A 27,901-nucleotide genomic window follows, 5' to 3' on the forward strand; every position below is an offset into this window, starting at 1 on the left:
TTCTGGGTTTGCAGAGGCACTGGATGAACCCAATCATCATGAGTAGTTATTGAGGTATGTATTTAAAAATGTCTAATGTGCGAAGTGGGCTTTATAATCCACCCCCATTTACGCACTATGCACTATGCCAAGTACATATTAACATAATATTATTATTTGTATTTTAGTGTATCTCCTATTTGAGAACACTTTAAAGTTTTGTTTGTTAAGGGGGTTCGGCCTTACCCTGGACGTTGTCCCATTGGGTGGATGGTCACCTGTTCTCTTTCTTCTTTAAATATTTAAAGCCCATCTAAAGCCTCTCCATCTTTCCCACATTACCCCAGTCCAAATATTTTTTAGCCTTCTAAAGCACTATTTAACTTACCGCCACAGTCCACCTGACATGATCCACCTAAGATCATTTTGAAGGAGCTGTAGTTTGTGATGAGAGTCTGGTGGGAGAGGAATTCCGGCATGGGTCATCATGTTTGTATCATCATGTCGTCAGGACATCATCCATGATGAATCTGCAAGACCAGACAACATGATTGTTGTTGGCTTCACATCATGTGACATTTTGTGAATAAAGTTTTCTAGGATGTGTGTGCCTGGTACACTTCGGGGGGGGGGGGGGTAGGGGAGGGGCGTTTTGCACTTTCTTCCCCTTTCCTTTTCAGCCAGGCTTGGATAAGGGTCTGATATAAGTTTTGGAGGCACACCACGTTTATTGTTTTTTTGTTGAAATTAGAAACTATCTTGGAAAAAAAGATCTGGTATTGATTTTGGATAGATCCCCACACTATTTTTGTTGCTTGGGGTTCCTCTTAGAAATCCATACCAGACCCCTATCTAAGATAAAGGTCTGGTACTGATTTTTACAGAGACCTCCACACCATTACATGGGGACCCTCCAAAATCCATACCAGACTTTTACCTGGGAATGAAGACTGGCTGGCTAGGAAAGCGAAGGGCAGAGAGTGTGCACCCCATCCTCCCTCCTGAACCATACAAGGCCACATGCCCACAGCATGGGAAGAATACCTTCCCTGACAAGAAACCTTATCCCCATGTTGATGGGTACAATGGCTTCATTCCCACATCTCTTGCCTGGTGTATATTGGGGTCTGTCCATCCATTTCTTTAATTCAACTTTATGGAAATACATTTGCCTAATGACGATCTGTGTATGGGATGTTATTGTTGGGGCTCTTAGACTCTTGCTGGTGACGCTTTTGCGTCCCGGGGCCAGAGCCTTTCCCCCTTTTTTGTTACTTATAGATTTATATTATGTTTTTGCTGCTTTACTATGTGTGTGTCTATTTTGGCTGACCAAATGGTTTCTATTACCACTCATGTGTTTTTTTTTTATAAAATTACAATAAAACATGCTCTATTTTATCTAGTGTTTTCATGTTGTGCATCTTTATATTTTCATATGCTATGGTGCTTTAAAAGACCCATTAGTTTTTTTCTCTGTTAGGGTTTTTGTATATCTCTGATTAAATAGGAGTGGGGCACCTATAAAACCAATATACAAGGACAGGTGAGATTAAATGTCTCTCCAACTCCCATCCCATTTTCTATCTAACATCATTCACTTGGGTGTGTACATTTCAGCTTGAGGTATTGAGCTCTGTAAACAACAGCATTTTTTTGCAACAGAAAATAAGGAAATAAATGAAAACATGTAAAAATTAGCCTAGAACACCTACTGCTAGCTAAATATAGGTCAACTGATAACATCTATTTGCAATAGTATCACCATGATACATAAAGAAATATACAAATACAGCATATCAGACCTATACCTTCCACTTTTCAAAACACAACTGAGAGTCAAAACACATGTAAATAGTAATATAAAGGATTTCATGCTATTGGTACCGTATAAGGAAAAAAATGTTTAGCACTGATCTTAGAAACATACTATTATCTTATAACCTCTTTAGATGTGTACTTAGATCATGAAAGAGTGGGAACTCAACAGGGGACACAGATGGAAAAAATAACTAAACACATCACACATTTTAATTTGGTAAACAAATCAAGGGATTGGCACAAGTATCAGATTTTAAGTTTACTTATTTTTAATCACTATCAATTAATTAATATTGCATGGAATATTCAACTTCATTTTTTATGGTAATGACTCCAGCCAGCACTTAGTATTAGCAGTATAATACTCCTTTAATGGACTTTAAGATTCAGTGAAAAACCACTATTTGAATTTGATGTTGGCATTTTATTCTGTGGGCAAAGTGTTCATCTGCCCCTAAGCAAGAGATATATTTTGCTATTTATCTTTTCATCTATTTGCAGATCTCCTGGGATTGACAAAGGTTATTCACTATGTCACATCTAAGCTATGAGAAGATTGGCATGCAATCCCCGCAAATCTCGAACTAATTACTTTCGAATTTAGGTGCCACAGCCAGCTCTGACCTTTGAAGGTTGGCAAGAAAAGTTGGAAAGACCTGTTTACTTGCTCCCTTTTTTTTAGCTAGTTCAAAGATTAAACATACTTAAGATATGAATAATTAAAATGCCATAAGCTTTTGGCTAATACATATACTAATGTAAGGGGCAGTGCTGAATTAAGAGGTAGCATATTAATGTATCAACGTCCACAGTGTCCTTCTGCCATATACTTCATTACCAGAAAGTTGCTTCTGGATGACACAAGCTATAAAGTGATGAAAGTGTATGTCAAAGGCAGCCCATCTAGCACATTAATTTCAAACATTTGTAGAGATCATTGGATGCACCTAAGATAAATGTACTCAGTTTCTAAAACATAGGACAATTTTATTCGCATGTCACAAATGATGTCTTCACTTTCTGGCCATCAAATCATTTGCTGCTCATTGATTTCAGTGTTTTGTAAATAAGGAGATAACTAGTTCACAGGCTTGAAAGGGGTCTCTTTGTGATTCTAGATGTTCTTGACTCCTGTTGTTCTCCACCTAAACCTCAATTCCAACCAATTTCCTGTTCTGTCACCAATTACCTGGACAGGAAGGCAGGACAAGTGAAAACTAAATTGTTTCTGGATCCCTGATGGGGATGTTCCTCTACATTTCCTTTTCTGACAACAATGACACAATTACAGATACAGCAGGCAACAAAAATATACTATATATATATATATATATATATATATATATATAATTATGAAAAAAGCTACCTAACATTATCATCATATTTATATATTTTTTTACCATTCCTTCAATCATTGTGAAAAGCAAGGGAAACCTAGTAGACCCATGTGCACTGCCCCAACATTTCAGACAAGACACATAGGGGTTTATTTACTAAAGCTGGAGAGTCCAAAATCAGACTCCCTTCTGCATAGAAACCAATCAGCTTCTAAGCTGAGCTTGTTCAATGAAGCTTTGGCAATGAAACCTGGAAGCTGATTGGTTTCTATGCAGAAGTGAGTCTGATTTTGGACTCTCCAGCTTTAGTAAATAAACCCCATACTTTCATGTTTCTGCTCTGCCAAGAGCTTCATTGTGTGGCCTGCTTGGTGTCACATATTGTTGTCTTTCAAAATCTTCATTATTGTGTTCTGCGTTTCCTGTGTATTCATGCCAAAATATTAACCAATTACAATTGGAAATTTGTTCTCTACCTGGACAGACAGGCAACTCAGAGGAGATATCAGTGGACTGAGGAAAAGTTAAGTATGTGAATTGTCAGGGGTTTTTGATATGCTAACATCAGGGCCACATAAAGGTAAGAACACTAAAAGTGCACTTACATTTTAAGCAATCTGTAATTATAATACATATAGATATTTATAACTTTCAAATAGATCACATAACTCCATCTGGAAGTACCCTAATATCCTTATCCTCCCCAGACGGTCAGTGTCATCTTTGTTCAGACATCATCCATGATCAAAATTTACTTGGTGCATCAGACTATAGATAACAAAATCATGTCAATTCTAATGTTGATGTAGTAACCTATGGAGCTGATTTACTAAAACTAGAGAGTGCTAAATCTGGTGCGGCTCTGCATGGTAGCCAATGAGCTTTTAACTTTGGCTTCAATTAAGCTTTGACAAATAAAACCTGGAAGCTGATTTGTTTCTATGCAGAACTGCACCATATTTTGTACTTTCCAGTTTTAGTGAATGAACCCTATATGTTCTTGGCAATGTGTACACATATTGTTTCTCGTGACTTATCTCAAATTAACAATGTAGGGTATATGTGAGAAATGACTGCAATTGGGGAGACTTAGGAAATTTTTCCTGTTGTCTGCAATGGGTTTATTACATCAGTCTTCCTCCTAAAGTGCATGTCCATGCAAAAGTTGTTTTTCTGCTGCATGTGTCCCTACTAGGTAGCATCCCCCTCTCTATGTGTCCTGATTACTATTGTTATTAGGACAAGTTGTGAGGTAAATCTTCCAATGCTGAAACCTATTCCAGTGAGGAGTATTCCCCTTAGTAGAGATTTCCTCTCACTTCCAGCTGCATCTTTAGGATGGTCAGTGAAGGGAAATCTCCCCAATGGGACACGGAGACCAAGCATTACCATCTATTGCGGAGCGTGCCTGCACACATTGCAATATTTATTACCTCCATCGTACATTTTTTGACCAACACATCCATCATTATACTGCAAACCCCAATGAAGGGAACACTCTCTGATCCCCAAAACGTATTGGTACCTATGGAAAAAATACAGAACTGTTTAAATAAATTAAAACTCTCAATTTGGGATTGGGGCTCCATTCTTTGTTTTAAAGTTTCAATTTCTGAAGAGTCCTTCAGTGTAAGTGAGCTGGCCTCAGGACATGTAAAGAAAAAATGAATACACACCTTTTTGGTTGACAGTGTGTTACATCTTCACTTTCTTGCAGACCTCCAGTGACAAGGTCACTTAAATAAGGATCCCTAAAGTTATAGGTGATGTTATCTCACATACTGTATGTAAAAATTCACAAGTACACAGTAATAAGAAAAATGTAAGCACTTAGCAACTTGGAATTCTTCATAAATGGCTTCTGAAATGCAATCCAACCGTCAACTTAGCCATCAAATAAAGGATTAATAAAAGGCTTGCCAAAAACTGTGTAAATGTCTTTATTTTCTATTTACATTTTATTTTTGTAAATGAGCAGGGGTACTTTGTACCCCTGCTAATTCACCAAGATTGAGATCTGTGAGCGCCCTTTTTGCTGAAGGGGACGTCCAGATTCTGATAAACCACCTGCCCACTGACCTCCACAACCATCTGGCCTCATAATCATGGGGACAAGGTGTTGGCAAAGTGTTCCCCCTTGTTGAGGTCATGTGGCCTAGTATGGTTCAGGAGGGAGAAATGGCAACACATTTGCACCCCCTTTTCTGGCCTGCCAGGTTGCTGGGACCCAACACTTTTTCTTCTTGCTTTTGTATGGGATTTCCCCCTAAAATTCATACCAGAGCCTTTGGGTCTGGTATGGAATTTGGGTGGACCCCACACCATTTTTTTTGTGAAGTGCCACTGAACATCTATACCAGACCCTCATCGAGGAAGATGGTCTGGTATGCTTTCTTAGGGGAAACTCCACACTGTTTTGTTTTTTTTTTTGGGGGGGGGGGATCCTTTATTAACATCTATATTCGACCTTCATCTAGGATGTAGGTGAGGTAAAACATAAGTAAATTGATCAAAACATAAATTTGCCTGCAATTTAAAGGCATTTTTTACATTGTAAATGTCAGTTTTGCTGATGTTGGTTGTTTATATCTTACAGATGTTCAACTTAACAGACCTAACATGCATTTTCATTGTTTCCCTTTAAGTGTTATTGAAACTGCTGCTCCCCACCAAACTGAACATTTAAAAACGTTTTAGCCTTTTCCCCCCAGGGCAGTGCCAAGCCTCTCACATTGTTTGATAATCCCTTGCCTATTAGCCTAGCAAATGGTCATTACTATTTTCTAAAAATTAGCTCCTATTGACTTCAAAGGGGTTTGTTTTTCTAACTTGCTTTGAACCAAATCCAGATACATTCGGCCCATCTCTATTTGTAAAGAGCCCATACATTAGTCATGTTTTTGATCAACTAGCAGGTTGAGCCATTGTATTCTGACAGCAGGGAGACTATAATGGTGCTGATCATGTGGAGATTTTCCAACAGGCTGGTTGTACAGAATCGATTTGTAGCTTGATTTCTGTACAACCAGCCTGTCCATACATGTATCAAAGTTTGGCCAGTCCCTGCTGAACCAAGTGATCTTCAGCCAGGTGACAGGCCTTCCACTGGCACACAAGGAACTTCTTCAAAATACCTTGTTACTGTGGGGACCACATTTCTAATTGCTGCCAGAGGTGCTACCAGAGTCAGGGGTGGACTGACCATTTGGAAACTCGGGCACTGCCCGAGGGCCCGGGGCCAGTAAGGGGCCCCATGAGATGCCCCTGGTACCTTTTTCATCTGCTTTTTTGAGTTTGGGCAAGGGTACAGGGGCCTTATGATCCCCTATTTGCCGGGGGCCCCATGAGTTGTCAGTCTGCCCCTGACCAGAGTACGATTCTACAACAGTACTGAGGTTCTATTGGGGTGTCACTTTATCTTTGTGCCATGGATCCTTCCATCTGTTCATCTTTGTTACCAGAACTACCCTGCACTTCACTGTGAAAGATGGTGCATATGAGGATAATCACAAATAGCTGTGTTCTGAATTGTTTCACAAAACTGGTGATTCTCAGCTAGACTCTCTGCTGTTATAGAGTCTTACAGAGACTGTCATGCAACCACATGTTACTCTGGCTGAGTAACAAAGATATTGCTGTGAAAAGTTCATGTTATTTACTATCCTGATCCTATTTTTTAATATTCTACAGTGTATGCATGTTCTTTGCTGTTTTAACGCTATGTTGCATTATTGCTCCTATTTTGACTTATTGCTCCTATCTTGAACCTGTCCACAACTGGGGATTATTTACTAAAACTGGTTCACTCAGAATCTCATGCAGCTGTGCATGGTAGCCATTCAGCATCTAACCTCAGCCTGTTCAATTAAGCTTTAGCAATAAAATCTGGAAGCTGATTGGTTTTGATGTAGAAGTGCACAAGATTCTGATTCTGAGTTGTAAATAAACCCCACTGCGTGTAGAGAATGGGCTTCTGGGAGATGTATTTTTGGAAAGCCCCTATGTCAAAAGGAACTATGCTCCCAATTTTACAAACCTGGTAATGATTTCACAGAAGGTAAAGCTGTTTTTTACTACCACAACAAATTAAAAGAAAAAATAATGCTGGGACATTCTTCAGAGGAGTAGAAAGAGGTTTGTGGTTAAATCTGGGTAAAGCCTGGACATACACTTTAAGCTAGCCCATTCATTTTGAATGGCTTGGCAACAGACTTGAGTTTTGAATAGGCTGGCAGCACACCTCATGATGTACTGAAATACACTTGCATTGAGGTGCACTGGCAGGGTGCTTTGGAGTGTCATTCAAAATGAATGGCACTTCAATGCACTGCACTATACAAAGGTGTTACCACAGAGCACAGATGTAAATCTACCCTTTAAAAGAAATTGACAAACTTCTTGGGTGTTGGTGGGCAGCTTAGTGGCTAAATGGTTAGCACTCCCACCTGGCAGTACTAGGGGTCGTTGGTTCAAATCCCAACCATGGCACCACCTGCCTGGAGTTTGCATGTTCTCCCTGTGCCTGCGTGGGTTTCCTCCAGGTACTCCGGTTTTCTCCCACACTCCAAAGACATGCTGGTAGGTTAATTTGCTCCTGCCTAAATTGTCCCTAGTATATGTATGTATGAATGTGACTTAGGGACCTTAAATTGTACGCCCCTTGAGGGTTAGGGACTGATGTGAATGTACAATATATATGTAAAGCGCGGCGTAAATTGACGGCGCTATATAAGTACCTGAAATAAATTAATAGCAACCAAGTATTGTTGTGGTCTGTCCCAGGCACTTTGGCTTCTCTGTCCATCCATCAGCATCCAGCTGCCAGTTTCTGTGCTTCAGTGACGTCATTTAAGGTGCGCGCCGATGTCATTTCCAGTGCGCGAGTTCCAGGGACATCGGAGGCAGCATCCTGTTCTGTGAGTGGTACCTGCTCACAGTCGGCGACCTAGCGTCCAGCAGAGCAGCCTCTCCACCATCTCCTGCACCCTGGTCCGGATGTACCTGTTTCCTCAGCAGTAAACCAATTTTATTGACCACATTCACACATTTGGGCTTTACCACCCACTTTTTCCTTCGTTTACATTGGATATATGACTATGAGCAATGGTTTTAATTCCTTTCAAGTGGATAATAAAATCCTTCTTTTTTATTCTGGATAACATTGTCATCATGTTTGCTCATTTTTAATACTTTACTGGTCTCTATTAATTTGGCTCTATACCAATAGTGCTCAGTATCAGCTACAAATCTACCCTTTTATTTCCTCTAAATGTTATGTTTGTCCCCATTTTCCTTGTTTTTGGTGTATTAAAATTCCCATTCAAAATCTGAACACACTATTACAATTTCTTCTTTTGTCAAACATAATGCTGTTTTATTCCTGAACTACAAATACACTAATTTGGGAAGGAACTGCTTTTAGCTCAAGGACATACATTTGAAAAATGTAGCAACAGTATAAATTAAAATAAGTATGTAAAAAAAAAACCTTACAACAAAAACACGCTCTGTTCTTCGCATTCACTTTTTAATTGTACCACTATAAAAATAGAAACACAGATTATTTTCAGGAAAATGGCTATTTTTTTCCAGTTGTTTCTTTTGTTGTTGAAACAGCGGCAGCTCTGTTTGTATTTACATTCAGTCATTTATTGCCCATTAAAGAAGTAAAGCTATGTTAATGCAAGGGAAAAAAATCAATGGTACTCAGATCAGTTGCTGTGGGGAAACAGAGCAGCAGCTGGTTTGCAAACAGAAAGCCCACACAGATCAATGAAATTACAAGCTAAATCTGCTGATGCTCACAAACTGCTCTAGCATTGTGATGCCTAACCTTCTCAAGTTCAAGATCTCCGACATAACAGCTTTCACTTCAGCGGAGAAAAAAAAACAGTATTGCATTAACATGAAAGGAATCTCAGAAAAAAAAAGAAAATAAATAAGTGTGTGTGTGTGCGTGAGACACACACATTTTATATTGCTAGTATCCTTTTCTATAATTTCACATCACAGTTTATAGTAATTAGGTTATTTATATATTGGCATGCACAATGTTCCAAATTATAAAGAAACACAATGCTACTGCCTGGAGGGAACACCTACATGCATTGGTTAACTTGACTATAACCTTCTGACGTATTTCCCTCCCTAAAGATGTTTACACTTTTTACATATATCTTTTTTTTGGTGCACTGTTTTAATGCATTTCCTGTTCAGATATTTATTAAAAGCTGAGAATGGAAAAAAATGTGAAAAAAAAAATTTGTCACTTTAACCTCCTTGGCAGTATGATTATTTCCGATTTTTTGTGCTGATTTGTACCATTTTTTTGCATGGAAATATGTAGTTTTTTATTGTAGGCCTGTAATTTTTAGGAATAACTCACTGAAATCTGTCCGAACAAGAGTCTAGTAAACATTCCGGATATGATAAAACTTGAAACACGAGATCATAAATTATAATTTAATAAATAATCATAAAAAATAATAATATAATAATAATATATTTAATTCAATAATATAATAAAACCAAAAACACTGAAATTTGAAATACAGAGGCAAATTCGCACATCGCTGAGCAAAGTCGCAAAATCATTTTCAGTGTCTGATGACGAATTTGCCCACAAATCATTATCACTCAATTCTGCAAGTGGTTCTGATTTACTATTGCTGTTCTTTAGCCGGTCTAAAACTGCTTTTGACATAAAGGGACGCTTTTTGGACGCCATGGACTTTTCTAAGTTTCCAGGCAGAAAGAACAGTCAAAATGCAGGCAGGGCACAGGACAAAGCAGTAGGGACAAAATATATGTGAAATGCATTGAAACAGCAATGTTTTACTATATAATAATAATTTTTTAAAAAATGACATTTTTTAAAAATTTCAAATTTGCCGCCGGTTCCGGCACCCGTACGTCCCAACATCACAGGGACCGGAACACAGAAGCCGGATGCCGGCATCGGCCGGAGGAGATGGCCGGGACACTGCAGGGGACACATCGCGGGAGCGAAGGACAAGGAAAGTGCTGCAGGGACTCCCTGAGCAATGCCGCAGGGTAAGCCCGAGTGTAGCTCGGGGTTACCGCTCTTGGTACTGAAATTTTACCCCGAGCTACACTCAGGAATACCGCCAAGGAGGTTAATAGCTTATAATATACAGATTTTTTTTAACTTTTTACTTGTATTTGAGTGTGTGTGTATGCTTTACTTTAATAGCCAGAAGAGTGCTTCTATAACATCCACTTTTTCTGTGAGAGGCGCAACGATAGTTTAGCCTGTCTGGCATCGATTTATTTGTAAATGTCATGTGATCACTATGATGTCATAGAGATCACATGGCCAAAAATTAATGTGATTGGTTCTTGATCTGACAACAGCTATAAGTAGAGAATTGTAAAAGATCTAGTGGCCGTTATAGGTGCCCAGTGCTAGTTCTGCAACAGAACATTTTCAACTATATCCACAACCCGACACACTGTTCTGCAGAATGTTTTAATATAGATGGGCATAAATAAAGATCCAGTTCAGTCAAATTCAAATAATCGGCAAACTACACTTCCGTTCTGGTACGGAGGAGTATCAATGATTAGGGTTATTAGGTTTAGAAATTCTGAGGCTATGGACAAGGGAAAGATATGGATAAGGGAAATTTCAAACCAAAATGGTTAGTAACTAGAATCCCCAGAGTATAGATTAAGGAAAAAAAGCCAGAAGTGGTAAGTAAAGTAAGGGTCAAAACCAGAATGCCAGTCATAGACAGGACTAAAGGCACAAAGAGATATGTGGGTTATTTACTAAAACTAGAGCATACTTTGAATAGAAACCAATCAGCTTCCAGGTTTTATTACCAAAGCTTAATTGAACAAGCTGAAGTTAGAAGCTGATTGGCTACCATGCACAGCTACACCAGATTCTGAGTGCACCAGGTTTAGTAATTATCCACCATGGAGACAACAGGGAAGATAAAACTATTATTGTGTGGCAAGTATATGCTAAGTAATCACTGTAAGGGGCAAGATCTAAGTGTTTGGTGTTCACTAGAACCTCTCGTGCTGAGGATAGATTTGAATTAGGCATATGAATTATAAGCTCATGACTTAGCCACCTCTCAAACTAGGCAATGGTACAAGCTCACAAGACACAGGATGCAAGGCAAATATACAAACCAAGATGCAGTGTTACAAAGGTAGGAAGATATAATGAGTGAAACACTAGCCAACTTTCTCAATAATGGTGTAACCCCCTATATAATTCCAAATTAAAGTGCCATTTAAAACCAACCTATGTGTTACTTCACCATGAATATTCATGGTGAAGTAACACATAGGTTTGTTTAATATGGCACTTTAATTTGGAATTATATAGGGGTTACACCATCATTGATAAAGTTGGCTAGTGCTTCACTCATCTATAATGGTTTTTCTGTGTATGTGGGAACACATATTAGTGCATAGCAGCAATCCTTGAGGGTTTCTTCATTTAGTTACATTATTTTCGTTAATTTAGTTACTAATTTTTACATAGTAGCGCTTTGGGCCACCACTTATATATAGGAAGATATAATGTGCAAGGTAACATCAGAAAGTATGTACTCATTTTAGAAGCCCAGTAACATGACGAATGACTTAATACATTTTATAAACAATAGAAACAATAGAAAAAAACTGGTCTTGATTGCCAAAAATGAGGAGTCCTCAGTAAGGGTAGTATTAGTGTCAATTGTCAGAAAACTACAAACAGACAAGTTGTGGATTCACTTGATGCATAGAGAAACATAGAAGCTTAGAAAAGAGATGGCAGAAAATATACCAAGCGGTCCATCGAGTCTGGCTTTTTTTTGTTAACATTTTTGTCTGAGTATAGATCTATGTTTGTCCCAAGTATGTTTGAAACCACTTACTGTTGACTGATTCACTAACTCTGCTGGAAATCTATTCCAAGCAACTACCTTTTCGGTAAAATAATACATTCTTTATCTTGTTTTCATATTGAAAATACTGCCCTCTTGACCCTTTTCACCCCCTTGAGATTGGAGCACTATCAAATGCATGCACTGAAAGACTTAACTAGCAAGCTGACCATTGCAAAATACTTCAGTGTTCTGAATATGAAGTCAGGATACAGGGAAATAAAGCTAAACAAGCACAGCTCTGTGCTTCATCATGACACAAGTCAGGTGCTGGTTTGCTACTTGCCTTTTGTATATTAAATTGCTCTGGAAAATGGTCCACTGGATAGTAGATGGGGTCAATGTAGCACTTACAGGGGTAGCCCATTATGTGTATGAACTCTTCATGTTTGGCGGCACTAGTAGAGAATATGCCTGAAAGTGTCATGCAAAAAGGAATTCGGTTCAATGTAGAAAATGCATACTAGGATTGAAGCAATGTTACCGCTACAACCCTGATGACTGAAGAGTAAATTACACCTAAGGTAATGTTAGAGGAGCACTGTTTCTGCCTGATGTGATCTGGCAGAGTTCTCCATATACCCCTGAACTAAAAAGCTGCTAAAGAAATGATCTACTCGGTGCAATTTATGTTAACATCTAACTAACACATTTATTTAGTGTGCATTAGAAAATACAAACGTTTTTTAAAAACTTTTTTCATTTTACCATTTTGTTTTTTAATGCATCTTATCTGAATAGCATTCAGTCAGAAATCCTCCTAGTGTGACATTTCTTTACAGAAGAAGATGGATTCATGGAATCCTCTTTTACTCCTGAGATAAAATTGTTAATCACTTCTAACCAGGTACATTGATTTTCATGTAGCATTAGTCATTTCCCCAATCAATGGTGTGTCCAGATGGTAATTCCAGATGGTTTGGAATTAAAAGGTGATGCATTTATGGTGTTTTTGTGGCAGGGTGAAGACCTGAATGAATAGAGAATGTGGTAATTCTCATTGACCTGTGATACTGTAGATTTGCTGTGATTTCCAATCAACCTTGCACTAAATTAAAAACAATGAATTCCTCTGGAATTAAGCCTGGCACTAGTGATATCATTGCTGCTGTTATGTAATACCATGCCAAAGTTCATTTCGGTAACAGGATACTGAGTTAAATGTTGGAAAAGTAGAGAATGATGATTTTGCCTACAAGGGGTTTTTCATTTTTTAAAATAAATATTCAAAAATAGTCTAGATATAATCATTACATCCAGGGGCAGACTGACCATTTGGAAACGAGGGCCCGGGGTCAGTAGGGGGCCCCATGAGATGCCCCTGGTACCTTTTTCATAGGCCTTTTTGAGTTTGGGCAAGGACACAAGGGCCCCATGATCCCCTATTGCCCAGGGGCCCCATGAGTTGTTAGTCCACCCCTGATTACATCTGTTTAATGCTGTGTGAACACTTTCCTAACAAAAGCAAATGTGAGCCAAGTTTGTGAAATGTGTAATTATTATACGTATTTACATAGACAAATTGTAATTGATTTCTTTTTAGTATTATTTTTTTCAAGAGGGACATAGTACTGTATGTGCTCTTCAGTATTTATGTGTTATTATTATATATTCATTCTGTGGAAGCTATTTAGGATACTGTTTGCATAAAACAGTTGTAATTATGACATTAAATTAAGCATTTTACATTTTTAGACTGACATTGACACTCTAATATAAATCAGACAGGAAGTAATATTTTCTGTTCTGTATAATTCATTTGGGGCTTTTAAAGCGTAGCTACATTTCCTTATCACACATCCCTATAAGGGTACTTGTTGACAGGTAATATTGTTGAGCACCATCATTTACATTCGAAAAACCTCTGTTCAAACACATGCGTTCAAACGCAAAACTCAGCAAAGGGCTACGTTTGACCTACTTTACCTGCAACGCAAAAGCATCTCAATAGGACATACAAAGCTAAGTAGGTCAAACACAGTCCCAGAGCTGTCATGTACATTCTACACAACACCATTGAAGTAAATGGGAATCTGTAGACTCGTGTTTGATGTGCGTTTCAAATGCAGGAAACCAGTACCCCTCTGCCTGAACCGAATGCTAGCCAATTCCCTAGCAATTTCAAGCACTTTCAAGCAGCTTTCAATAGCAACATAAGGGATCAAAGCAACATGCCACCAACACTTTTGATAATTTCACAGTGGGGTTATTTACTAACACTGGAGAGTGCAAAATCTGGTGTAGCTCTCCATCTCACATTGGAGGCCTCCCCCCTCTTCATTCTACATTTAGTGTAAGGGCTCATGTACACGAGCATCTGCTAAACTCAACTCCATAAAAGCCTATGGTGTCCGTTTATGGACCAGAGGTAATAGATCGTTGCTCAGTTCTCCGGCATTCTCGGAGAACACAGTTCTCCTGTGAATGCAGTTTATGAAGCAGTTCTCCGAACGAAGGGAGAACGGTCTCCAAACGCTGGAGAATGGTCTACAAACTCTGGAAAACGGCTGATTTTACTATAATCTCGAGAGATTACAGTAAAAGATCAGTTTACTAAGCAGAGGTAAATTATCTCTGCTTAGTTTTCGGTCCCTCTGATTCTCCAGCTCTGGGCTGGAGAATCTGGAGGGAGAACACAGATCTCCAGAGAAGGGCTGACATGATCTCTTGAGTGTCATAAACTGTGAATGACCAGAGAATAGCTGAGATCCGTTGAATCGCAGCTATTCTCTGTGTCATAAACGGACACCTATGTGTCCATGTACACATAGTCTTTTAGCAGAGTTTAGCAGCTGCCACGGTTAGGTGAGGCTAAACCTCCCTCTCCTGAACACAGAAGAATCGCATTCAAGATAGGAACGTTTTGACCACCGACCGTGGGGAAAACGCAAAATGCTGCAAAATGGCAGCAACCATGGTACCACGATTTTGCCGTGGTTTGCGGTTTCCCCTGGCCAGTGGTCAGGGTAGGCTTGTGTACATGGAGCCTAAGACTGCCGCTGCCCACCCAATGTTCACTGTTTAATACTGTTTTGACTACCGACCACGGGAAAACGCAAAATGCTGCAAAATGGCAGCAACCATGGTACCACGATTTTACCGTGGTTTGCGGTTTCCCCTGGCCAGTGGTCAGGGTAGGCTTGTGTACATGGAGCCTAAGACTGCCGCTGCCCACCCAATGTTCACTGTTCAATACAGACTTAAGACCACTAGATGCACATTGATATCACACTGTGATAGTGGGAGTTATTTACTAAAACTAGAGTGTGCAAAATCTGGGGCAATTCTGCACAGAAACCAATCAGCTACCAGGTTTTATTGTCAAAGCTTAATTGAACAAGCTGAAGTTAGACTCATAAAGTAATACAGCACAAATATTAAACATTTTTTTTTCAAATTAATATAAGTCCAAAAAAAGTCCCAAATTAAAGTTCAGTGTCTCAAAAATTTGTGACAAAATAAAAATATAACACAAACTTCACAAATTTTCCAGTGTACTCACATCATCAGTGGTATCATTTGCTCCACACTCACACTTTAAGAAATCGTTAAAGGGAGTAACAACATCTGAGGAAACTACACTCAACTTCTAAGCCTGCTTTTGTTTCTCAAAGCGATATCAGCTTGAGAATCCACGGTATTTGGTGAGTGTGGAGCAAATGATTTACCACTGATGATGTGAGCAGCTGGAACATTTATGAACTTTGTGTTATATTTTTATTTTGTCCCAAATTTTTGAGACATTGGACTTTAATTTGGGACTTTGTTTTTGGACTTACTGTATATTAATTTGCAAAAAAAAATTATTTGCTCTGTGTCACTTTATGAGTTTTGTTTGATGTTTCGTCATTTTTAGAACAGCAGTATTTACTTTGATTGATTTTTTTTTGGTGCAAGGTTTTAATTTATTATAAGCTGAATTTAGAAGCTGATTGGGTATCATGTACAGCTGCACCAGTTTTAGAAGATCTCCTCTAGTGTTCATAGTGACTGGTGGGGGTAATGCAGGCCATACATGGTTCGAATTCCGAACAATTTTTGTACGATAATCGGACCTAAGAATAATCGGCCGATTTTCGCTCTGTTAGTGGGGCAATGGCATCGGCCGATTTTCGTGGTTCCTCCCCATTTTGTTTATCAGGCATGCTGGAAAATTTGTGAAAAATGACAGATTTTCTAAATCATTGGTGGCACCATCTGATTACAGAACAAACAACGTTTCGATTTTCAGACGATAAATCATTTGAAATTCGAACCATGTATGACCTGCATAAGTTACATAAACCTGTTTTCTTGTTTTTGCAATGATAAGCTGATTGAGAGTGGTTGAAATTGCTTCAAACATTATCACAGGTGTGACCAAAATAATTTTTTGCCCTGACATCACAAATTCAATCCTACTAGTATAAAATCCTAAATGTATTAGTCAGATTAGGTTTTGGAATTGAAGAGTGGATAACAAAACAACAGTTGCCCTTTATCATATTTTCTTATTTCTAGAAACAAAAAAACTGTACTACAGGTGAGCACTCTATCCACCAAAGGATTGTATTTAACCCTTTCACTGCCAGAACCACTTTTGCATATTTTTTTTTTGGACACATGTATAAAAATAATTTTAGGCCTGAAGATTAAACAAACCCCCCAAAACGTTACATATTTTCTAAAAGCAGAAACCCTAGAGAATAAAAAGGTGGTAGTTTAAATTTTTTATGTCACATAATATTATTGCAAAGGTCTAAGAAACGCAAAATTTCAGTAAAAATCACACTAAAGTGAATTTGTAAGGCAAAAAATGTAATCAACTACCCAACTTTTTGATAAAATATATAAGACGAGGTTGTGCCAAGTACAAAGATAACCAACATGCCAAACCTTAAATTTATGTGTGCCTATGAAATTGCGTCAAACTTCAGTACCCTATACGTTCTATAGAGGATGCTTCAAATGCCTCTAAAGGTCATCAGTTTAGCATTACGGAGCGTGTGTAGTGATATGTAACACGTGTATTGCAATCGTCATTTTCATGTGTAGGCACCCCGAAGTTAAGTTCGTTAAGTTCGTATGTGCGTATATGTGGGGTTTGGGGGGGCTCAACATTTTTTTGAGGGGGGTGTTATGTGCTTGGGTGTAAATTTATAAAAAAATTTTGTTTTACCTAACTTTTTTTTTCATCATATAGGGGACACAAAGTCAGTCTATGTGATGATTTTTGGTGACAGGTTCTCTTTATTGAGACATGCAGGGTCTAAAAGACCCTGATTTCTCCTCTGATCACCATTAGATGTATTCCAATGCAAACCACATTGCAATACAGCTTTCCTCGGCTATTCTAGCCATTAAAGTAACAGCTATGACCCAAAAGTGACGTCATGGACATCGCCTTCCAGGTCACACAAAACGGGGGAGAGGAGCAGATGATCATCCATTCTCCTCTCTCCCCTCCACTCACCGACACCCACCATGACTCTTCCCGGGCCCACAGATGGGCAAGCGGAGATCGGTTACATGGCGGGAGCGTGCCTGCAGGAAGGGCATCAGAATCAGGGGCTGTGGAAGCAATCGGTGGTAACAGAGCCACCTGACTGCTTTCACCTCCTGCCTGTCAATTTTATACACAATCCTGGTGGCTGCAGCCACTGGATTGTGCATAAAGCCCCCTGTTGTCAGGTCCATATGGAGAATATACAAGAGCGGTTATAGGCCCTTTGGGTCATTTATGTAGATGGACCCATTTTTTAAAAATTTGAAATTGTCATAAAAGGATGCATTTAATGAAGTATAGCTTATTTAGGAATCTACAAATAAATAAATAAAACAAAATAAACACAATAACATCTTATCTTGTTCTGACAAATATGTTTTCAAGCTGGTGATGGTTGGATGCATGTATGCAGTAATCCACAGGTTAAGAGCAGTACTATCATATCTACCTGCCTTGTACTATCTTAGATCTATATCTACAATATGCATTTACAAAAAGTAGGTCAAATGTCTACAATGTGCCAGGTGATTTTTTTTTTCTTAAAAATACAATTAAGGATGATTGCTTTTGACAACAGAATGAGGAATGTACAGAAAAGACATCCCACTATGCAGAATCTGAAACAGCTTTGTATACATGAATTGCCCAAAACAGCCGACCATATCTCGTAGATCGCTATAGAAAACATTTTGTTCAGGTTATTGCCAAAAACAGAGGTTCTGCTAGTTCTAGTTCAGGTTTTCTATGCCATTTCCTAAACCTACTAAAACTGGAAGCATGTAATTATCAGTCTTGAAAATGTTCCACCTGTTGTTTATTACTTAGCACTGCAGCTCAGGGCACTGGCATGCACGTCTGACCTAATTCATGATATTAAAGCATCAGGCCCATGCTTGATCAGCAGGTTTATGTCTGCTTATGCCCTGGATAGAGGTCTTCTACCTATGAATTTTAACTGACTGTTTATACCTTGGTTTGTTTTTGTGTATTGCTTCAACTGTGTTTGTACTGACCTTGTCTGTGTTTAATCTGATCATTGGCTTATTACCTATCTAAAAGACATTATTTTCTGCACCCAACCTGGCAAGTATAAGTCTGACGGCTCTGACTCTGTCTGCTGTATGCTCTACAAGCTGTCTGAGGACTTCTCAGACATCTGTCCTATACGCCTGCCCCTTTAATATAATTAAAATAAAGTCCCACAGTCTCATGTACACCCATTGTCAGTCACATCAGCAATGTAGATCCACTTAAATCATGGTGAGCAATGCTAAATGTTTTCTGAAAGAGAAAATCCCACCGACTGATGTACACATCCAATCCAATCACCGACTAGCGCCAGATGACATTTTCCAAGGCCTTCCACTGCAAAAAGTAAAAAGGCAAATTGGCTCTCAAAGATTTCAAAAGGCTTTGGGTGCTATGTTTGGGGCCAATTTTCTCATCACTAATACTGAGTCATGAATAATGTATCCAGCAGAAGTTGGAGACCATACTGAACATATGGTCAGGACCTTTTCAGAGCCTGGACCAGATCTGTGACGTCATCCAACAGCAAGTTTTAGCCCGCTGAAAACAGGTCACAGGAGTGTAGAACTGACTGCACTCATGTGATCCACAGAAAAATAGCCAAAAAGCTTTGGCTATACTTCCCCTATAGTATATCCCCCAGAAAAAATAAATCCAGCAGAAAATAAAATATGCAGTTCTAAGAAGGACCACTTTTTGGCCAGTAATTCAGAATTTGGCCAGTGATGAGTGATAGGTGATGTCAGCAAATATCCCCGCCCCTTTGCTTACATGTCCAGGGATGCCTAGCTAGTAAGCGAATGGGGCCAGGTACATTATTGGTTGCTAAGGACATGGTGAGTTCCGGCACCTGTCACTTCTTTAACAACCATTGACAGGAAGGGAGTTAACGTATATAGTAATAGTAGAAAAAATACTACCCAGGGGCGGACTGACCATTTGGAAACTCGGGCACTGCCCGAGGGCCCGGGGTCAGTAGGGGGCCCCATGAGATGCCCCTGCTACCTTTTTCATAGGCTTTTTTGAGTTTGGGCAAGGACACAGGGGCCCCATGATCCCCTATTGCCCAGGGGCCCCATGAGTTGTCAGTCCATCCCTGATACTACCATATGGTAAATTTGGCTCCTGCTGAATAAAAAAAGGGCAAGCATTTAGACAAACACCTGAACAGTCAAAGATTAGTCTGAATTTTTGTTAAACCTAACCTTGAGCACATTAATAAAGACAGGGAGCTTGATCCCAACATTCATAAATTATTGTCACTTAATGGCATTTCTCCCCTTTGTCTAACAAACTTCTCTTTTTAGAATTATACACATAAACTGGTCTGTGTACATTCACAGATCAGTAATTTATCAATGACTGGGGCTTTTATCCTTTAAAACACTTTATGCTGACAAAGAAAAGTATCTGAAACAAAAAAGTTGGATGGGGCAGGCAGGGATGGCTTCAAAGCTGCAGCCAGTAATACAAATAGGTCATAGTGTGTAATTCAACTTACATAATTATTTAATTAACAGAATGTATAGGGTATATGGTAATATTTGTAAACAACATAGAATATGAATGCATTTCCCTTTTAAGGCACATAACTGAGAACACTTGTTGCTCTACACTTTGTGAAAGCACAGCATATAGGATATGTGTACTAAGATGGCTGCTTAACAGCTGTTTAAATTGATCCCAAATGCGTCTTTACATTTATATAAATTACACAGTCAGGGTATGTCAAGAAAATGCAAATGACCTAAGAAAGCATCGTGTAAACAATACACAGTGTGCTAAAGAAGATAGATAGTGCACAGCAACATCAGCACAGATATTTTGTACAGTATGTGATCAGTGTATGAATTTCATTATTACAGTATAGCTGCTTCTAATTATCATTCTGACTCATAAAAATTGTATGTCGTATGCTAAAGATGCTGATGAGCAGATTGCAGTTAGCTTACTATTATCATATAAAACAGTACAGGTAAATGATATAAATTGCTTAACTTGCAGATTGCACCTAGGAAAAGAAATAAGAAATTGCATTAGATTTAAAATTTACACAAACACAGGAAAAATGCTGAAGATACACTTCTGATACAGGAAAGACTTTATTAAATGGATGCCTTGTTTGGCGCTCTATTTTCTGAAAAGTCAGAGAGCAGTACAATTCCAGCATTTCTTATTCCTTTTTCTCAGATAGGTATATTATATATGTCTTCAATTTCAAGCGATCCTGACATTTCTGGCCTGATTTACTATGTAGTAAATTTACTGTGTTGCGATGTTAAAGCAGTGCTCTGGTCATATTGGGTTTTTTGTTTTTTGTTTTAATGCAGAAGGTAATAGAACCCCTGTCAAGGCTGTTTTGTGCCATTATTTGGGGAGATTGCTCCTCAGTTCCTGTTCCAAATATACCACAGGAAGTAAATGTAATACACTGTTCTGTTGACAATAGCATAACATTTTGTACAGTATTTTTCCTTCTTTCCAAATCACATCTGTCAAGGTGGATAAATTAGATTTGTTCTCTTAAACAGTGACATGAACAATGATAAAAAAAACTGGCAGATGTTCTAACCCTTCCAAACTCAACTTTGTCCAGAACAAAAACAAATGTTTTTGCTGGATCTCTACTCTTTGATGTGTTGGCTGCATTCGTTTTTTTTTTCAGCTTTAGACTGTTTTCAGCAAGTGAAGAAAATACCTGTTCATTTTGCCAGAAAAGCAGTGCCCTTGTCACTTCCTGGAAACTCAACTGAATGTTACCTTCCTTCTATAAACTAGCATAGCTTTCTTAAAACAGAAACATATCCCAAAAATAAGAGTATTATTTTGTATTTATTTCAGGGCAGTGGGTGTACCATGCAAATATTTATTTGTGCTCTGTTGGCCCAATGAACATTCAGAATCCACATAAAACTGTATTTGGCTGTTTCAGGCTAATGCAGTTGCAGTTTGCAATGTATGGTTTTACTAGGCTATATTTGGACTAAACACCAGTGGATTAGAATGTGCATCTGACCAATGGGTTGTACATTGCATGGCTCTGCCCACTGGCTTGAATTGAGGAATGAGCCTCTTATTTTGGGATGTGATGGAACATGACATGTTTTGTTTAATGAAGGCTTTACTGTGCTATGTACTCATTAGAGTGAGAGCTTTCTTATGGCTTTGGGCCCTTATCACCATAACGTGTATGTTTAAACTGTTCTTTAAACTACTAATCTACCCATACCTGAATGTATGAATGTATGTGGATGAAAAGAGGAAGACTTGTTTGAAGTTCAGCCTGTGTGACAACCATGGCTCCCCTCATAGATGCCGTGGAGTTGGTGAACCATCCTGCAACAGTTGTAGTGCCCTTCACATGAATGCCAGGTGAAAGTCAAGAAAAAACCTTGAAACAAATAAAACTCCTGTGGACACCCCATCCATAGTGTGGTAAGCTACATTTTTAAATACACTAAAATATTCAGCTATGCTTGCTTTTTTTAAAGTCTTCTTAACATGAATGTATGTTTGAAGTGAGCACTTCTTCTGACTACAAAGTTAAATAAATGAGGCCTAATGTTGGGCTTATTTGATAGCACATGGAGAGAGGAAGATTGTGAAGGCATTGCAAGCAACCCATACGGATAGTAAATCTTGGTGAGAACACCCATGTGATGTGATTCAGGTGCGGATAAAAAAAGGGTCCTGCACCTGTTTGGTGCGGATGCGATTTGAGCCATACAAAATGTATGGCTCAAATTGCACCACATAGACATTGCATATAATTCAATGTGGTGCCCTGCACCTCATTACTGTGGACCCAGACTTAAACAGACTAATATAGAGATGTTCAACATAAAACATAACTAATTAACAAAAAAGTTAATGTTAGCACACAGCTATATGGCCAGTTATCACCTTTTTATTACATACACATATAGAATATAAATGCCCAGGGTATAAACAAGCCCCATTAAAACATATCTGACCATGCCATGTATGGAATCTCAACTTACATAAACATGTGTCCGGTATTCCCACACCATCATATAGAGGGGATTCACAGATGAAAAACATCCACAGTAGGTGCAATTTAGGTATAAGTGGGCACTGAGAACACAAGTCTGGTCCTCCTGTGAAGCAGACCCTAGCCTAAATACTGTGGCCTAGCACAGATATTCCCCATTTACCTTTGTTAAGCTGAAAAAGCTATTTCAATGTGGCTGCATTCATTGCAGAAAAGTAGAATTTTCAATCAGTCCAGAGGATAAAAATACAGCATATTTGTTTCTTATGTAGCTATCAGTGTGCTGTAAACAGACATCACCCTCTTCCACATGCATAAATATTTGCAAGGAATTTCTTATATATATTAATGGTAGAGCAATTACATCTACACAGGTCCACAAGTGAAGAGCAGTCCTTGAAATCCCATAACAGCCTCATATAATATCAGCCAGACAGGGTGGCATCCTTGCTGCATGACATGTAATTAAATGTTCATCCAATGTAAACATATGACCATTACATTTCAACCCTCTGTACCACTGGAAAGAGGCTTTAAAAACACATGCCGTAAGTCAATCAGCTTTACAGTTGGTGATTCTTGTAAACAATCATACTAAAACCTCTATTTAGTTAGTGTTCCTCATGTGGAGAAAAAGCAACTTGTTCAAAAAGGTCCTTTGGAGATGGTATGGTGGGAGACAACCCCTAGGTTCTGATTGTTTTCACCAGCAACAACTGATCAGAGTTACACTCACCTGCCACTTTATTAGGTACGCCTTGCTAGTACCAAGAAAATATCCCCCTCACCATTACACCACCACCAGACTGAACCGTTGCTACAAGACAGGATGGATCCATGATTTCATGCTGTTTACACCAAATTCGGAACCTACCATCTGAATGTCGCAGCAACCAGTCTCCCATTCTCCTCTGACCTCTGACATCAACAAGGCATTTTCGTTCACACAACTGCAGCTCACTGGATATTTTCTCTTTTTCAGGCCATTCTCTGTAAACCATAGAGATTGTTGTGCATGAAAATCCCAGTAGATCAGTAGTTTTCGAAATACTCAGACTAGCCCATCTGGCACCAACAACCATGCCACATTTAGAGTCACTTAAATCCCCGTTTTTCCCCATTCTGATGCTCGTTTTGAACTTCAGCAAGTCGTCTTCACCACATCTAGATGCCTAAATACAAGTACATTGAGTTGCTGCCATGTGACTGGCTGATTAATAATTTGTGTTACCAAGCAATTGAACAAGTGTACCTAATAAAGTCGCCGGTACGTGTATCTCCACCTTGCAACTGAAGGTAATTTAGATAGTCTTTTGCTGCAGTAGAGGTCAAAACTATTTTGGAAGCTTTCAAACTGGTATTTTAAAGAATGTGCAAGTGTCCTTCCTCATCATAAAAATTGCAGCAATTACCAGGTTGCTATATTCACTAAAACCTGTGCTTTTGAGTCCCATAACACAATTAGGCAAAGCTCTTTTTGCAGAGCTAAAAATGTACTTGTTATGCCCATTATGACATTTTACTAAGAGTATACCTCTGTATGCACAACATGTCAAATGGTCAAGATTTATACATTCAGGTTCTTTGAAAATCTTTTGACATACTAAGAAGTAGGTTAGAGCCAGACTGGAAGTGTAAGTGCTCAGAGATAACAAGTGTCTTTTACCATAGTGGATAAGGCCTCCAGCTGTATGCAGCAATTTGGGCAAGCTTTCTATTTAGCAGAATGCAAGAACTCTTTGGAAGGATGCATTTTACTGTGCCAAGAACCTTTTCAAAGCTACAGGATGGCTGTTAAAATGCAGTAGTATGAATGAACCCCAGGCATCAGATCACATATTGGAGAACACTGTTCCCTATCAAGACTATTGTAAACCAAAATACTATGGCAAATGATTTTTCCAAGTTATGTAGTGTAATGATGCTAATCGTGACCTGGTGTTTGGAAAGATAAAATTAGTTTTACTTTACATATTTTTAATTTTTTTTAAAAAAGTGATGTTGTATTTCGAGCATGCTTCCTCCATGATGCCTAATGCTATTGTTACCTATCTAGTTTAACAGCAGATGGATTTATGTCATTGTACTGTGTAAATAATAGAAAAGCTGGGACAGGTGTAAAAGGACTGCCATTTCTTTCAAATAGCTGTTGGCTCTATTACAAGCATTTACTTCACTTAATATCACTAATGCTCGAATAGACAACCATGCCGAGTTTGTTTTGTCATTTTATGAGGGCTGCAAAATGGGCCTTTATGCCCTACATTCAAAGTGGGGAGGGGGCACATTAAAGGATACTCCAATCTTGCGTTCCCAGTCCAACGAGCTTAACCAAATAAAAGCTGCTTTTTGAAAGTGTTTTTTTTTCCTTTCAGCCCTTATTAGTTCAAAGCAGGAGTTTTACTCTCAACATACATAATGTTCAGTAAGAAAAGCACTCGTAACAAAGATACAAATTTTAGATTACCTTTCAGACCTATTATTCCACAGGGAGTAAAATATCCCCAATCTAGGACATCTTTCTTTTAAAAAGCATATTTTCCTTGCAATGCTTTCAGGTCATGAGCTATGGAGAAAAGAGCTAATGTCTCAATATGCTTTGATGTTACAAGTACTTTTGCCTTAGAAAAAGAATTCTACCTGCCACTGGTGAACCACATGATGCAATAGCTTACTTCACAGGTGGTAGATTGTAGAGGACACAGGCAGTATGCAGAATAGACATAATTTATATCGGTAACTATTCTTTCAGTTGCAAAAAAAAGTGCAAAACAAAACATACTTTAAGAAATCACATAAAAGTATATTATACTACCATACATCAGCATGGCTAATATAAAAATACATGTAAACCCATTTACTAAAATCTCATATAAGCTTTAACATGGCAATGCCATTTCAAAAGTATTTTTTTTATATTTTTAAATTTGCATATTTCGTTGAAATATTATCTAGTGACCCTGACATGAATCTTCTTGTTCAGGCACTTCTTGTTAAGGTGTCAGTGCACAGTCACTGTCTCTCAGTAATGCTTCTGCATTACATTAGTTACACAAGCTTCCAATAGATGCAATGGATCAAATGGATCCAATGGCTATTTTAACATACAGTACATGGGCTTGGTTCACCACCAGGAAGCCTGAGAAACGGCAAGTAGCCATTGCTTGATTCCACGCATATGAACATGAGGTGACTGCAAAAGGTTACTAGGAGATCAGTACTAGTACTTGGATTCAACAATATATAACAGATGAAAAGAAGGGTTTAATTTTTTTAAATGGCATACATAGTGCTTTAGCAAACGAAATCAGTTACGGTGTTAGGGTAGTCATATGTGAATGTGTTGCTACTAACTAATGTGTGTGTGGGTGTATATATATGTGTTGTGACAGTGTGGCGATCTGTCACCCTGGATTCTCAACAAGGCAGGTTGAGGGGCTCCAGGGTAAGTGTTTGATACGCAGGAAAGTGGCTTTTCACTTTCCTCCTTTGTTTGTAAGGTCTATTTTGGGATCTGGAGCCTGGAGATTTCAAAGCGATTTGGGAGGGATGAAATCTCCAATCCTGGGACCAGGTGTTGGAATAGGCCAGGATACTGATTGCACAGGTGTGTGCAGGCCTTTAGAGAGTCAGGACCAGGGTTCTGGGCTCCACCCCGGCAGATAGGAGTCAGGAGGGCTCCACCCCGGCAGATAGGAGTCAGGAGGGCTCCACTTGGATGACAGGAGGTCACTGCCTGGAAGTCAGGTGGGCTCCACCAAGGAGAGGTGGAAGCCAAAAGCGGCAAGGAGCTGCTTGGTAGTAGCTATGTGCTAGTGGCCAGCTGTGTGCAAGAGCCATGGTTTTTGAAAGGGTCTGCAGGAGTCAGACGTAAGCCTGAAGAGGAAGGCCAGTGGAAGATGGTATATCTGAGAGAGCCAGGAGGCTGAATTTTTGTTTATGTGGATGATCGATACCCCTGTGTGGGAAACTTCTGTTTTGAACTTTCATTTAAATAAAAGTGGGCTAAAAAGGCCCTGAAAAAGAAAGCGAGTAGCTGTGTGCGTTTAAAAGCTCTACCACTTTGAAGCGAGTTCCCACAGTGTGTATATATATATATATATACCGGTGTATATATATATATATAAAACACTCAATCATTTTTAGATCATAAGTAATAATAAATAAGTCAACCAACACCACTGAGTGCGGCATGAAATCTAAATCCCTATGATAAAAACTAATCCCCTAACAACAAAAGTAAAAACACCACTAGACATGATGAAAAAGTAAAAAAAAGACTATTTATGAATACACAAATCCAAATCTCATAAACAGGACATCCTTCGTGAGCATATGATATCTATGCAGCATATCACCAGTCAACAAAAAGCTGTCTGGGAAACTCACATGGGGTCCCATGGAAGTGACCAGGCCATGGTATGAAAAGTATATACAGTACAGGAGTAACACCATGGCTGATCAACTTCAGGCAATGTAAGCATCAATACACAGCAAGATAATACATAATGTATAGCAATGATGAGTGAATGCTAAGTAAATGTGTATCCGGTAATACCACTCTAGATGGAATGATGCAAAACCTGGGTGTCTGTAGAAAAATGTGGCCTCCCTTGGGTCATCTGATATGCTGTACATACAGAGCTGGGCTTTTGGAATGATCTCCATGCATATTGCAGCAGGCGCAATTTTGTCAGGAGTCTGCTGTTCAACTATACTTTTCATTTTGTGACTCAAGTCACACAAGCATATGACTACATGGGGTTGATATAGTAAAGGTAAATACACTGTTCACTTTGCAAGGGAAGTTGCACTTTGTAAGAAAATGTGCCGCAGAGCCAGGTTAGGCATCTGAAGTCCACTTCTGGTAGTTAGAGGTCCAGTTGCATGTCAGATAAGAAACTACAGTACTAGGGACTAAATTGCAAAGTGGATAGACTTAATCTGAGTCCCAGTGCCACACCATGGTTTCTATATGTGAGGAGTTGCATTCCAAGCTGGTTGGACAATAGCTGGAGGATCTCTCCATCACTGAAGATCTTCAGGTCTCTGACACCAAGATGATTGCTGCATTGTGATCATCCTCAGGTGCCCCTTGCACCTGGACTTTGATGGAATATTCATCTGGAGGTATTTCTTTTAATAACGATATATATCTCTTTTAATAACTATATATACCGGAGTATGTGTGCACAATCCCACCAGGACTCCTATTGGGCCATTTGCTGATGATACCTGTTTGTACATTGGATGTTAGTACTATAATTAATCTGTTCTTATATAAAGCTTGTATTACTTCCATACTGGTTTGCAACTATATATGTATGTTTAC

At 38.9% G+C, this 27,901-nt stretch overlaps 1 long non-coding RNA gene across 10 annotated transcripts in view; it reads right to left on the bottom strand.

Moving 5' to 3' along the window:
* LOC149470366 (uncharacterized) overlaps positions 1 to 27,901 on the bottom strand; it is a 502,914-nt gene that overhangs the window by 164,387 nt on the left and 310,626 nt on the right. For 7 of the 10 annotated variants that reach the window (XR_016309158.1, XR_016309154.1, XR_016309149.1 and 4 more), the window contains one exon: positions 368 to 509. The exons of the other annotated variants lie outside the window; for them this stretch is intronic. This is a non-coding gene — a long non-coding RNA (uncharacterized LOC149470366). The remainder of the gene's footprint in view (positions 1 to 367; positions 510 to 27,901) is intronic. 10 annotated transcript variants of the gene reach the window in all.

The sequence above is a fragment of the Staurois parvus genome, unplaced genomic scaffold (genome assembly GCF_062004578.1).
Source record: "Staurois parvus isolate SC_StPar_1 unplaced genomic scaffold, SC_StPar_1.0 ptg000048l, whole genome shotgun sequence".
Lineage (NCBI taxonomy): Eukaryota > Metazoa > Chordata > Amphibia > Anura > Ranidae > Staurois > Staurois parvus.